The sequence below is a fragment of the Sus scrofa genome, chromosome 1, assembly GCF_000003025.6.
Source record: "Sus scrofa isolate TJ Tabasco breed Duroc chromosome 1, Sscrofa11.1, whole genome shotgun sequence".
In the NCBI taxonomy this organism is placed as follows: domain Eukaryota; kingdom Metazoa; phylum Chordata; class Mammalia; order Artiodactyla; family Suidae; genus Sus; species Sus scrofa.
Genome location: NC_010443.5, coordinates 178,283,027 through 178,297,333, shown reverse-complemented (window position 1 = coordinate 178,297,333; position 14,307 = coordinate 178,283,027).

Here is a 14,307-nt window from a genome sequence, read left to right as displayed (position 1 = left end):
GAAATTAACACATTTTAAATCAATTATACTTTAATTAAAAATTGGTTATAAAGATTATCATAATAAGAAAGCCAAGATTCAATTTTTTTTAGAAACAAAGAATTTTCTTTTTTTTTACATTGTGCCAAATTGAGTACACCTTTCTGGCTTTCAATATATATTAATTAATGGCTTTAAAGCTAATAAAAGGAATATATACAATACCCCAGAGTTAATGCACCACCAAAAAGTGAGTGGCTCATGGTCATTTTATCAATTATATATGGAATCTAATATATGGCACAAATGAACCTTTCCACAGAAAGGAAAATCATGGACTTGGAGAATAGATTGTGGCTGCCAAGGGAGGGGGAGTGGGATAGATTTGGAACTTGGGGTTAATAGATGCAGACTATTTCCTTTGGAATGGATAAGCAGTGAGATCCTGCTGTGTAATACTGGGACCTATGTCTAGTCACTTATGATTGAGCATAATAAAGAGTCAGTTTTCAGATGTGGATTCTCAAAACAGTGCACCATGGTCATATGTGGGCATCTTAACTTCTCCCTCTGTATGGACATACTACACAGGAGAAATAGTGTGGGAAAATTTCCCACCACAGGGCAGGTCAGAGAAAATCCTGGGTAATTAAAAGCATCTTCAAGGTGTCCATAAATCAGTGTCATTCTAGCCTCGAGGTGCTCATTCGTGTAAGGTTATCTGTTCCTGAGGAAGATGTCCTAGATCTGAATTTAACCACAGACTCAAACAACCAAAACCCCCACACATCCTAAAGTGAGAAAGTAGCCAATGTTTCTTGGGTGCTAGTGGTCAGGTAAACTAATGAATTAAAATTGGCCTTGGGTTGATGAAAATAAGCCACTGAAAGCAGAAATCTTATAGTTACAGACCATGGCATGGATGTAGACTTCAGCTTCAAGTGTCTGTGTATAAGACAAAATATTGCAGGGGGCTGAAGCCCCCTTTTGGCATGCACCATCACAGGACAGGACTAGAAGTGCCACACTGAACTAGAGACCAGCAAAGGATCAGAGCACAGCCTGCAGTCCATGGGACCTTTCACCAATACCCATATGTAAATCAGATACAAATTTTGGAATAGAGAATGTGGAAGGCCTGCTGATGGCAGGGAAAAGCATCCTGCTGGGGAATTTGGATGTTGGATTAAATCCAGAGTGTCAGCCTACTGAAACAAACTATCAGAGAAAAATAAAACAGACTCTTGTCAACTTGAATAAAACAGATACTTTAAGAAAAGATAAAGGTTGATTGAGGCAAAACTCATGCATCATAAAGTTTAAGTATATAATTCAATTACTTTTTCTAAATGTACAGAGCTGTGAGACCATCACCAATTCTACTGTTGATGAAGGGTGTGATGGTGGCAGAGAAGGGTCACACCAGTCAGAATGGACATCATCAACAAGACAGCAAATAAAAAATGCTAGAGAGGGTGTGGAAAAAAGAAAACCCTCCTTCATTGTTGATGGGAATAAAAATTGGTACAACCACTATGGAAAACGGCATGGAGATTCCTCAGAAAATTAAATACACAATTACCATACAATCCAGCAATCTCACTCCTAGGCATATATCCAGACAAAAATATAATTCAAAGGGATTCATGCATGCCTATGTTCATTACAGCACTATTCACAATAGCTGAGACAAGGAAACAACCCAAATGTCCATTAACTGATGAGTGGAGTAAGAAGATATGGTCATACATACAATGAAATACTACCCAGTTATAAAAAAGAACAAAACAATGTCATTTGCAGCAACATGGATGGAACTAGAGACTCTCATACTAAGTGAAGTAAGTCAGAAAGAGACAAATACCACATGCTATCACTTATATCTGGAATCTCATACATGGCACAAATGAACCTATCTACAAAAAAGAAACAAACTCATGGACATGGAGAACAGACCTATGGTTGCTAAGGGGGAAGGGGAGGGAATGGGAGGGACTGGAAGTTCGGAGTTGATAGATACAAACTATTACATGTAGAATGGATAAGCAATTAGTTCCTACTACACAGCACTATAGCTATTACCAATCTCCTAGGTTAGAACATGATGGAAAATAGTATAACAATATACTTATGCATATATGAATGACTGGGTCACTATGCTGTACAGCAGAAATTGTCACAACACTAAATCAACTACACTTTAATATAAATAAATACATATAAAAGCAATTAAAGGTAAAATTTTAAGTTAAAAGTAACTCAGTTTTGGAACATTTCAATCACTTCATTTTATATATATTTACATATGGTTTTATACACAGGCATAATCTTATTTATATACAGTCACCCCTCTGTATCTGTGGGAGACTGGTTTCAGGACTCCTGTGGATATCAAAATTCATAGATTCCCAAGTCCCTTATATAAAATGCTGTATTATTTGCATATAAACTGCACATATCCTCCTGTATACCTTAAATCATCTCTAGATTACTTACAACACCTGATACAATGTAAATACTCTGTAAACAGTTGTAAATATAGGTACACCACAGAGATACTGCAGGTTGAGTCCCAGAAAACTGAAATTAAGTGAATATTATATATATATATAGAAATATTGAAATATATAGATCCAAACTTTGCATGAATCACTTAAGTATTCTTAAGCTACTTAAACAAAAAACAAACAAATAAAAATATCAGAATACAAATACTGAACAATTTCATATACGGAATCTAAATTAAACTCGTAAAACAGAGTTCAGCAGTGTTGCCAGGTACTAAAGGGAGGGAGAAATGGAGAATAAAGGCCAAAGTGTATAAAATATAAGTTGTGTAAGACAAATAAATTTGGAAGATCTAGGATACAGTACAGTACCTGTAGCTAACAATACTTTATACTCTAGAAGTTGCTAAAAGGGCAAATCTTATGTTACATGTTCTTACCACAAAAAATTATAATTATAATAAGGGATCAGGAGAAAACTGAGAGGCTATGCTAATGGCTTCAGTGGTGGTGATGGTTTCACAGGTATATACTTGCCCCAACTCATTAAATATGTACAGTTTTTACATGTCAATTATACCTCATTCAACTAGTTTTTAAAAGCCTCAAATAATGATTCAGATGGTGACATTTATTTATCAAAATAGATTATTTTTTTTTGTCTTTTTTGCCTTTTCTAGGGCCACTCCCACAGCATATGGAGGTTCCCAGGCTAGGGGTCTAATCAGAGCTGGCCGTCCCATGCCACAGCCACAGCAACGCCAGATCTGAGCCACATCTGTGACCTACACCAGAGCTCACAGCAACGCCAGATCCTTAACCCATTGAGCAAGGTCAGGAATTGAACCCGCAAACTCATGGTTCCTAGTCAGATTTGTCAACCACTGAGCCACAACGGGAACTCCCAAAATAGATTATTCTTAGAGTACTGTATAGATTCAAAGCAAAACTGAGAATGTATAGACTTTTCTCATATATTCTCCTGTCCCCAGATAAGTATAGCCTCTTATTATCAATAACCTTTCATCAGGTACATTTGCTACAATTGATGAACATATACTGACTCATCATTATCACCTAAAATCTATACTTTACATCAAGGTTCATGCTTGATGCTTCAAGTTACATGGTTTTTGATGAGTATATGACATGAATCTACTACTGTAGTATTATACAGAATAGCTTGCTGCCCTAAAAATCCTCTCTGCTCTATTCATCCCTCAGTTCTTGGCAATCACTGATCTTATTACGCATAGGTGTCTCCATAGTTTTACTTAATCTAGAATATCATATTGTTGTAATCCTACAGCATGCAGCCTTTTCAGATTGGCTTCTTTTAGTGAGTAGTACGCATTTAAGTTTCCCCTATACCTTTCATGTGATAGAATTTCTTTCTAGTGTTAAATAATATTTCTAGTATCACAATTTATTTCTCCATTCACCTACTGAAGGATGTTTTGCTTCCTTTCAAGTTTTGGCAATTATAAATGAAGCAGCTATAAATATCCAGGTGCAGATCTTTGAGTAGACATAAAACCATCTGGGGAAAATTTACTTGGGTAAATGCCAAAGAACATGGTAGCTGGGTTGTATGTTAAGAATATGTTACGTCTTGTATGAAACTAACAAGCCATATTCAAAAGTGACTGTACTATTTTGCATTCCCACCAGCAATAAATAAGAGTCTTATTGCTTCACCTCTATACCAGCATTTGGCGTTGTCAGTGCTTTGGATTTCAGCCAATCTAATAAAGGCTTGCTGGTATCTCATGATTGTTGCAATTTACAATTCACAAATAATGTAAGACATTGATCATCTTTACATATACTTATTTGTCACAACACTAAATCAACTACACTTTAATATAAATAAATACATAAAGTAATTAAAGATAAAATTTTAAGTTAAAAGTAACTCAGTTTTGGAACATTTCAATCACTTCATTTTATATATATTTATATAAATATATATATATTCTCCAGTGAGACATGTCTTCAGATCTTTTGCCTATTTTCTAATCAAGTTATTTGTTCTCATATTGTTTTAAGAATTCTTCGTAGATTTAAGATAACAGTTCTTGACCAGATTTGTCCTTTGCAAATATTTACTCACAGCTTCTCATTCTCCTGACACTTATAATTAAAAAAAATTACTAATTCCTTCCACTTGTCCCTTGTATCATTGTTGTTATTCATTTCACTCATACATCAGATTATATAAGCATTTGTATACAATATTATTATTTTAAATAAACTGATGTATTACAACAACGAAGAATAAGAAAAATGAAAGTTTTATTTTACTTTCACTTATTCCTTTTCTGATGTGCTTCCTTCAATAGCTTTGCGTTTCAGATCTACATCATTTTCCTTTTTCTAAAGAACTAAAAAATATGTTTATCGTAAGGCAAGTCTATGGCTATAAAATTCCTTCAGTTTTTAATGTGTCTGTGAAGATCTTTATTTCACCTTAATTTGGGGGAGGATAATTTTGCAAGGTACAGAATTCTAGGTTAATTTTTTTTTCTCTCAACACTTTATTTTACTCATCTTTTCTTACTTGCATATATTCTGAGGAGTCAGATCTAATGATTATATTTGCTTCTATATAAGAAATTTTTTTCATTTTCTCTGGTTTCTTTCAAGGTATCTTTGGTCTTTTTAATTTTCTGAAGTTTGAATATGATATGCCCAGGTGTTGGGAGCTTTTTTTTGGCATTTGTCCTCTTTTTTGTTCTCTGAGTTCTCAGATCTGTCATTAATTTTGGGGAAATCTCTTACTGTTTCAAGTATTGCTTCTACTCCTTTCCTCTTTCTTCTTATGGAACTCACATTATGTGTATGTTACACCTTTGACGATGTCCCACAGTTCTTTGGTATTCTGTTTCATTACTTTTCAATCTTTTTTTTTTTTCCTCTTTGCTTTTCAGGTTTAGAATCTTGTATTGACAAACCCTCCAGCTCAGAGATTATTTCTTTAGTTGTATCAAACTGATGACTGCACCCATCAAAAACAGTCTACGTTTCTATTATAGGGTTTTTGATTTCTAGCATTTATTTCTTAGCATTTTCCATCCATTACCCATATGCTCCTACATGTCGTTTACTTATTCCATAAAAGAGCCCTTAGTAGGTAAATTACTGTTGTTTTAAATTCCTGGTCTGATTATTCCAACACCCCTGTCATATCTGTATCTGGTTCTGATGCTTGCTGGGTGTCTTTAGACTGTGTTTTTTCCTTTTTATTATATCTTTAATTTTTTTTGGTTAAAGTTGAACATGATGTACTGAGTGAAATGAATTCTAGTAAATAGACCTTTAGTGGTGTGGTGGTAAGGTGTGAGGAGAGGACAAGCATGCTGTAATCATAAGATTAGTGGGTCTGTGACCATCACAGTGCTTTTTCCTTCCCTTTTGGTAATACAGGATGGTTAGTGGGGCCGGAGGTATTTCCATTCCAATACAACAATTAGGCTCTAATGAAGCCCTAACAGGTAAGATTCTAATAAAATCATTTGTTTTGAAGGCAGGACTTAAGAACAGAATGCTCTGGCATATATCAAAATAGCTCTTCTCCTCTTCCCATCATGGGAAGCACCAGGATATTTTCTTAGAATTTCACTATGAGGAACCTGGTAGCATTCCTAGAAATAAAAGTTAAAAGTGTTGGGACCCCCCTATGACTGGACACCCTTAGAGTTTTTAACTTTTAGATTTGTCCACACTGAGTCTCCAAGAATTTATCAGTTACAACTTAGGTTTTCCTACCCCAGTACTGGTTCCCCATGGATGTTTCTGCTTATCGGTTTCTGCTCCAGTGAGTTACTATTCTATTTACCCATCTGTCTGTTTTTGGGGGGCAGAAGTTAGCTCTGTGACCTCACTTCTCTTATGTAACTAAGTACATACACTGATTTCACTGGTTTTTAAGCTTGTTAGTTTTTTTGTTTGTTTTTTGCTTTTTAGGATCACACCGACAGCATGTGGAGGTTCCCAGGCTAGGGGTCTAATAGGAGCTACAGCTGCCAGCCTCAGCCACAGCCGGCAACACCAGATCCAAGCTGCATCTGCAACCTACACCACAGCTCATAGCAATGCCGGATCCTTAACCCATTGAGCGAGGCCAGGGATTGAACCTTCAACCTCGTGGTTCCTAGTTGGATTCATTTCTGCTGCGGGAACTCCAAGCTTTTTAGGTTTTTTACTTGTTAGAATGGAGAGTTGATTTCTAAGTTACTTATGCTCCAGACTGGAAAGCAGAAGCCTATCTTTTTTTTTTTTTTTTTTTTTTTTTGTCTTTTGTTGTTGTTGTTGTTGTTGTTGCTGCTGCTACTTCTTGGGCTGCTCCCGCGGCATATGGAGGTTCCCAGGCTAGGGGTCGAATCGGAGCTGCAGCCACCGGCCTACGCCAGAGCCACAGCAACATGGGACCGAGCCGCGTCTGCAACCTACACCACAGCTCACGGCAACGCCAGATCCTTAACCCACTGAGCAAGGGCAGGGACCGAACCCGCAACCTCATGGTTCCTAGTCGGATTCGTTAACCACTGCGCCACGACGGGAACTCCTTTTTTTTAATAAAATTGAAGTCCTGTATTCTCAGAAGAAAAGTCAGTGATAAATAAATTGCCCTCTTTTTCTTTCTATGTTCATTTCCAGCTTTGTTTATGGGAATAGTGAATCATCTGTCATTTATAACTAAATAGGCTATCAAGATTTGGAAATCATTTGAGGAAAGAGGAAATAAAATGAAATGGAATAATAGGGGGAAGAAATTTATATAACACCATGATTTACCCTTTTTCCCTTTGAGATGTTAAATATAAAATATCAGTGGGCACTTCTGTCTATTAAGAGGTAGGAATAGAGACAGGTACTCTAGGTAGAAGTCAGGAAAACTTTCAAAAGGATCTCTAAGAGTTGTAGAGGCTAGAAGTAATGAGCCATCAGACATGATTGTCATATGACCCAATTTGCAATTCCTTGTGGTAGAAAGTGATGGGAGTTGTTAACCTTTAGGTAAGTACTCATCACTAAGTAGCATATAGTCCACGCTGGGTTTTCAGAATTCAGTAAAATTTTAGAATCTCTGACTCCTCCTACAAGACTTCATATTTGACCAAGTTTCCATTTTCATTCATTAATCACAGATTTCATCATGAATTCAGTACAATGTTTATTTTATTGTCATTGGAATAAAATAAACATCTCTAAAATTTAGTTCTGATATGGATCCACCACAGGAGAAAAACTCACTTAAATAGTCCAATAGATCTTTATGATGTAAAGTAATGGTACAACTTAATCTCTTTAGTGATATGGACAAAAATTGATGAAAAATATTTTCATGCAAACAGGTTTTGAAACAATATAGTAATAATTAAGTAGTTTTTATTAATCTTTTCAATATCTAGGCTAGCTTGAAATACCTTATTTTTTCTTCTACTTGCTTTCTTTATTGAACACATATGACAACTTGGTTTGATTTTTTTCTTTGTCAAAACCCCACCAGTGCCTTCTGGGGTCAGCAGATAGAGTTGTATGCCACAACCTGCTCACTCCAGCATTTCTCTAAATAGAAGGTTAGGTTCGTTTCCCTTCTGTTTTCCTCTCTTGAGTAAGTGATTTATCTTTTCAAGGGCAATGGTACATTTACTGAAGTGCTGACTTTAATTAAATATTAATATTGACTTATTCCAAGAAAGGAAGGGTGCCCCAGTTTAACAGGAATAAGAATTCCAAACAAAAGTTTTTCAAGACTCTATACAAAATAAGTCTTTTAAATAGAAAATTTCAGGATCTTATATATAACATTTTGTGTCATAGTGTGAAATTCTAGAATATTAACATAACATTTGAACTTAACAATATATATTAAAAGTGTATATTATATATATATATATATATATATGTATTTCACATTTAAGCTTAATTTTCAAAGAAGGATTTGAAAATAATACTTTAAACATTATAGCCTATAAAACATATGTCATGAGTATTTACTTTCTATCATCTTTCAATATAATTATTGTACATTCATATAGTTAAAATATTACTGGTTCTATTTTTACAGTAATTATACATGTGTACATATATCTGACATGCATGCATATATTTATATGTATATGATTCCATCAATGTATTTTTATTTTCTTGGTCTTATAACTTTTTAATAAAAATTATTTTCTCATGGTAATATTTTCCCTCAGAATCCACTTAAATTACATAACAATTTTCTGCAAGATCTACTTTGCATTGAAATAAAAGGTAGATTATTTTTAAAATGCTTTAACAATCTTCTGCTTTATGCTTATAATTGAGCTTTATTTTCAAATTATATTTCCTATTCTACAGTGCTGCATTTATAGTCTATAAAATATTAAGGTCATTATTTATATATTTGCAATTATCCCCAAAGGAAGATTTACTTTTTGGAATAAAATGGAAATAATATGTCATCATTAGCTCTGAATATATTTGTAATTTCCTCAAAATACCTGATAGAATCTTTTTAGAAAAAAAGTTAATTCCAATGTCTGTAAATTACCCCAGTGTTAAAAAGGTCTACAAAAAACAAGAGTCAGAATAAGCATCAATATTTGAATGACTAACATACTGAAAATTCCATTTCAAAATAGCAAGTTGATTAGAACAAGAAAGGTTATTTTTATTAGTTTCTAAAAAAGTATTTCTTAAATGTTTTTGTAATTAAATTATATTGTAAATTTAAATAGGTCCTGATTTTAATTATATCTCCCAACAACAACAAAATAAACCTCAGTATGAAATAGAGACAGAAACAAATCTTAAGAAGCATTTTACTTAAGTAGTGTCTGAAATCTTAAAGAACAAAATTAGTCAAGTAGGCATTTGTCCTACACCCCAAATTTCTTGTAGTATAGATTTATAAATGTGTGGTTTATACTAATTTGTGATTGTAAACTGAAATTCAGAGAAAGTGGTATTAGGTTCATCTTATCAGAGGAACACTAAATAATAAAGATTTAAGTGATTTACACTGACTAAACTGCTCAATATTTCATAAGGCAGAAATTCAAGGATAGACTTAAATGTCTTTATTAATAAGATATCTCTGCTCAAAAATATATCATCTCTAACATGATTAGTAGTACAGTGGAAATATATTTAAGTACATCCTATTCTATTTCCCTACAAGAAAGAGTTGGACATTAATTCAACAAATGTATAATTTGATAATTCTTTTGAAAATTTAGGGGCTGTCTTGAGTGTTTCAGTGTGTTCAGATGGTAAGAAATGATCAGGTTTTGAAAGTTGTCCATGAACTGTGAACATAAGGGCCAATATTCCCAGACACTTAATTTGTTATTGTGTTGCAAAATGTTCTAAACCCAGTGGTCAGTCTACTCACTATGTTGATTTATGGTGAATGTGCACAATTGATTGACTTAACCCATCTTTTAAAAGTATTATAGATTTATCCTCCTCCAGTAACCTTTACATATTACTACTTTTTTTGCCCCAAAATAAACTGCAAAAATTTGAAACCCAAGCATATTAAATATGCTAAAATAAGCACAAATAAAATATCTAATTTTTCTCTTTGTTGAAAAAAGAATGAAGATGAGCCCTTTTTGATTAGACATCAAAATTTCATTTTGTGTCACTATAAATTTGTTATTTTTTTATATACAACATGGCTTAAGCTTCTAATTTAAGTGTGCAAAAGGGTTTTTGTTTCATCAAATTTTTAAAAATTAAAAATATGTAGAGATTTGCATATGATTGTAAAGTTAAAAATAAGTTGCTTATTTTAGAACTTCAACTATGTATTATCATATTTTACATAAATCAAGCAAAGAAAGAATTAACTGAAACCATGCAGTCTCTTATTTGATCATTATAGAGTATAAGATTAGACTATTTGTGGAATTCTTTCCTTACGATAATCTCTTTTTGTTAATAGTAATAGGTAATTAACAAAGAGTTGGTAAATATGAGTTTGAATGGTTCATTGAATTAGAATACACCTATTAAAATTCCTCTTCTTGGCCTTTTTGGTTAATTCATTTTCCTCGACTTGACCTATAAACACTAGAGATGTTCAGGTTAAGTTTTAGATTTTTTTTTTTCTTTTTTTCTCTTTTTTGGCTGCGCTGAGGCATATGGAATCCCTGGCCAGGGATCATATCGAAGCTACATCTGTGACCTATGCTGCAGCTGTGACCTATGCTGCAGCTGTGACAATGAGGGATCCTTTAACCCACTCTTCTGGGCTGGGGATCAAACCTGCATCCCAGCACTCCAGATGTGCTGCAGTTCCAGTTGCACCACAGTGAGAGCTCCAAGATTTTCTTTATATCTCACTTTCTTCTTTCTCCACGTGCAGCCTCTCACACCCTTCATGATCTCATCCATGACTTTCCTTACTGTTTGTATCTCAGGAATTATATTGCACAAATAAAGTTTTATAATGCAAAATATCTCAATAATTATTTGGCTATTTCCTCTTCCTTCTCCACATATTTAATCTAATATGGCTGTTACCTCTGTTTTCTAAATCTCTCTTACATTTCTCCTTTTCCCTTGATCTTCACTGCTCTAATTCTAATCCAAACTACCATTCACCTTTTTCTTAACTGTAGCAAAAGCTCCTAAATGACTTTTAATAATGGTTAAAGAACACATACAATTTCTTTCTTTCTTTCTTTTTTTCTTTTTACAGCCACACCTGGGCACATGGAAGTTCCCGTTCCAGGGATCAAATCAGAGGTGTACCTGCCAGCCTACACCACAGCCACAGCAATGCCTGATCCAAGCCACATCTGTGACCCACACAGCAGCTTGCCCCAAGGCTGGATCCTTAACCCACTGAGGGAGGACAGGGATCTAACCACATCCTCATGAACACTATGCCACCTTCTTAACATGAGCCACAACAGGAACTCCAAATTTATCATCTTAATCACTGGTAAGTGTACAGTTCAGTAGTGTTAAGTATATTTACATCGTTATGAAACAGATCTCCAGAACTTTTTCATCTTGCAAATCTGAAACTCCGTACCCTTTAAACCACATGTCCCCAACCCTCCTTCCCCTGAGCCCCTAGTAGTTACCATTCTACTTTCTGGTTCTACAAATTTGACTACTTTGAATACCTCATATAAGTAGAATCATAGCAAATTTGTCTTTTGTGACTGGCCTATTCCACTTAGCTTAATGTCCCCAAGGTTCATCCATGTTGAAGCATATAATAGGATTTCCTTCCTTCCTAAAACTGAACAATCTACTGTATGTATATCCTATATTTCATTTATTCATTCATTGCTTGATGGGAATTTGTGTTGCTTCTACATCTTAGTTATTAAGAATAGTGCTGCTATGAACATGGGTATAAAATATTTCTTCAAGACCTGCTTTAGATTATTTTGTATATATACCCAGCAGTGGGATCGCTGGATCACACTGGAACCTCTATATTGTTGTTCCATAGCAGTTGGACAATTTTACACTTCCACTAACAATGTATAAGTGTTTCAATTTATCCACATCTTTATTAGCACTTGTTATTTTCATTTTCTTTTAATTGTAGCCATCCTAATTGGTGTGAGGTGATATCTCATAGTGCTATTGATTTATATTTATTATTTGATAATTAGTGATGGTAATCTTTTTTTTTCTCTTTTCAAATCTTTTTCTATTTTTTTTTCTTTTTCAGACCACACCTGCAACATGTGGAAGTTCCCCGGCTAGGAGTCGAATTTGAGCCACAGCTACTGGCCTACACCAAACCACAGCAACACCAGAGCTACAACTGAGCTACAACTGTTGACCTACACTGCAACTCATGGCAACACCTGAACCCACTGAGCAGGGTCAGCGATTGAACCCATGTCCTCATAGATACTAATCGAGTTCATTACCGCTGAGCTACAACGGGAATTCTGGTAATCATATTTTCATACTCTTGTTGGTCATTTGTACATTACCTTTGGATATTACATATCAACAGGGTTGTTTCATTTTGGTTGTTATTATAGAAGTTCTAGATATTAACCCCTTATGGATATATATTTGCAAATATTTTATCCTCTTCCTTAGATTTTCTTTTCACCATTGTGTCCTTTGACCCAACTGACTTTTAGCAGTTTATTTGATAATCCCGATTCAATATCCATAATCTTTCTTGAAAAATAGTTATAAAGCCTGAATATGATCATGTCATTTCTCAACTTTATAGTCATTCATGTTTTCCCAAAGCTCTTGGGTTAAAATTCAAACCAGCTATAATGGAAAAAAATAAAAATCATTATATATAAATAAAAGAATATAAGTTGGACTCACAGACTTCAAAGACAAATGCTTAAAATGGTCCTATATAATCATGCATTGTTCTACCTCAGCAATATATTTATACACCTCTATCCTCCCCCTTTCTACCACACTGGCTTTATCATACATCTTCTAATGATACAGACTCCTTGTTGCACATCCTTTGTGATTTTTATTCTGTTTTGTTTTTCTCTTTATTCTTTTGCAAGTAAACTATAGATTTTGAGTCTCAGATTAAATATCATTTATTCAATGTAATTTCCCCTGACTTACCAGCATAGGACAAGCTTCTATTTAAATAGACATGAATACTCTATGAGCTTATTTGTAGTATTTATCAAAATTATAATGGAATCATTGTATAATTATGCAATTATTTATTTCATAACTGTCCCCTAAAATAGAATGTGAGATCCATGAACAAAAAAGTATGCACTCCTATCGACCACTGTGTCTCCAAGTTTAGAATAGTTCTCTATTTAATATTAAATAAATAGTGTTCTGATAATAAAAGAAAAAATGAAGGAATAAATTAATTGTCTGATTTTTGTTGAGCAATCTCACCTAGGGCACCAGCCAATGATATCCATTTAGGAGCTATGGTGACTGTATCTGAGGTTTGGGTATTATACTCTAAATAATATATAGGAATAAAATATTAAGCCAAAATCTAGTAGGTTTAAGGATGCAGCCAGCGAAGGGAGGAGGAGAATCACAATAAACCAGAAGTCAGGGACCAGGTAAAACTCAAAATTTATTTAGGAGTAGGGCTAATAAAAAAGTGACAAGGTCCCAGCAAACCTGTATGAATGAAATTGAAGAGGAGTTTCCTTAAGTTTACTGGCTTTGAGACACAGTTTGGATAGCTGACTTGAATAGCATGTGGTTTCAAGGGGAAAAAATGTTAAGATGATTACACTCATGGGCCAAGACAAGAACATAACTACTTGTTTTTTTCTTCAGATTTTAAATACCTGCTTTGAGTTATATTAGTTACATGTTCACCCCCTACTGTGACCATTACATTTTCCCTAGGAGTTTCACTTTGTGTTACTTTACAACTGGTATTCCTAATACTTCTAGAAATGTAATAAAAGCATGTCGAGTGAAGCAATTTATAATACTTTATTGAATGAAGAGAATCCTGCTAATTTTAATTAATGTTCTAGGGTTCCCAACTAGGAATATATGCAGTTACTTGCCAAAAACTCTCCCTATGACTAAAAAATGTGGCTTATTTTTTTTCTCCTTCTACCTGCTGGAATTTAATCATAATATGTTGTTTATTGCTCTGATCTTAACAGTAATCTTCTGCTACATATTCTGTAATCATTTAGATCAGATATATGAAGACTAACTTCAAGGGGAAATTTTACTTTCTGATTGTGGCTATTACTTTTTTTCTATTATTCTAAGAAAGGAGAAACTTTTCATAAATAGGGAGAATGGAAATTTTAATATTCTTTTCTAGGTGATGTTTAATACATTATTATACATGAAGAGATTTTTG